Genomic DNA, 1,685 nt, shown 5'->3' with positions numbered 1-1,685 from the left:
TTTAATTTTTGTTATTTATGTATCAGTTAATTTGATATTAATATAGTGAGAACTATATTATATGATATATTTGTTTAAATATTTCATTGTTATTTTATGTTTATTCTTATATTAGTTTTTTTTATTTATTTTTGTTAAGCAATCTTAAATAAACCAACAATGAACCTTTGAAGCCTTCACAATTTTATAATTTGTGTATTTGAAGTTTTATAATAATATTTCCATCTATAATATATCATTGCTAAAATTAAACTTACAACATCCTCTCTGTGGATCGATGTCGTACTCACGAGTATATTACTTGCAGACAACCTACACTTGGGTAAATTACAATTTAAGTAGTAGCAAGTTTTTGGCGCCGTTGTCGGGGAGGTGTAAATTAAGTTTAATTTTTGTTATTTATGTAAATAGTATGTTGTTTTTAATTGTATGATTGTTTGGAATCGTAAACAAAGTGGTAGACTTGTTCGAGTATCTGAAAATATTTTAAACATTGAGGATAATTCTAATAATCAAGATTATATTATTATTATTATTATTATTATTATTATTATTAATATTAATAATAATATTAATAATAATAATAATAATAATAATAATAATAATAATAATAATAATAATAATAATAATAATAAAAATAAAAAACAAGAACAACCAAGAACACTTAGGCACCATATGAATCCAATAAGAACTAGTACCCCATCTTGTTTAGTTTTTCCTCCTGATGCATCTAATTTCAATTTTAAACCTCAAATCAATCAACTTTTACCAAATTTTCATGGCATAGATTCTGAAAATACATTTTTTCATTTAAGAAAATTTGAGAAGGTTTGCAACACTTATAATGATCAAAATTATGGCATGGATATTGTTCGATTAAAGATTTTCCCTTTTTCCTTAAAAGATAAATCTAAAACATGGTTGCAAAATTTGAGATCAAGTTCAATAAGATCATGGGAAGAAATGCAACAAAAATTTCTTAAAAAAATTTTCCCTTCCCATAGAGCAAACTCTTTTAAAAGACAAATTACAACTTTTTCTCAAAAATAAGGGGTAACATTTTATCAATGTTGGGATAGATATAAAGAGTTACTTAATACATGCCCACATCATGGTTTTGAAATATGGAGAATAGTTTCTCACTTTTATGAAAGTTTAATACCTAAAGATAGGCAAATGATAGAATTCATGTGTAATGGAACTTTTGAAGATAAAAACTCAAATGAAGCTATGGAGTATTTAGAGTCATTAGCAGAAAATGCTCAAAATTGGGATAATATAGGCTCAATTAAACCACCAAGTAAAACCAATAATTCAACAAATGGGGTTGGTATTTATCATCTTAAAGATGATGTAGATATTCAATCTAAAATTGCATCTTTAGCAAGAAAAATTGAGTCATTAGAAATAAAAAAGAGTGATCAATTAAAAAGTGTTCAAGAAATTATTTGTCATATATGTGACACACATGATCATCTTACAAAAAATTGTCCAACTTTGCCTTCATTTAAAGAATGTCTCCATGAACAAGCCAATTATGTCAATAATTTTAAAAAACCAACATTAGATCCTTTTTCACAAACATATAATCGTGGTTGGAGAAATCATTCTAATTTTAGTTGGAGGAACGATAATAATGCACAACTTTCACAACAACCTTTTCAAAATAACCAAAATCATCAAGG

At 25.5% G+C, this 1,685-nt stretch overlaps 1 non-coding gene across 1 annotated transcript; it reads right to left on the bottom strand.

The window, feature by feature from the left end:
• Window positions 1–1,007: 1,007 nt before the first annotated feature.
• LOC140870112 (small nucleolar RNA R71) lies at window positions 1,008–1,118 on the bottom strand. Its single transcript, XR_012147090.1, has one exon. It is a non-coding gene; the product is annotated as a small nucleolar RNA R71 (small nucleolar RNA).
• Between the last annotated feature and the right edge of the window lie 567 nt (window positions 1,119–1,685).

Source organism: Henckelia pumila, chromosome 4 (assembly GCF_033568475.1).
Source record: "Henckelia pumila isolate YLH828 chromosome 4, ASM3356847v2, whole genome shotgun sequence".
Taxonomy (NCBI): domain Eukaryota; kingdom Viridiplantae; phylum Streptophyta; class Magnoliopsida; order Lamiales; family Gesneriaceae; genus Henckelia; species Henckelia pumila.
Note: the sequence above shows the minus strand (reverse complement) of the source record. Positions and strands in the feature narration are given on the sequence as shown.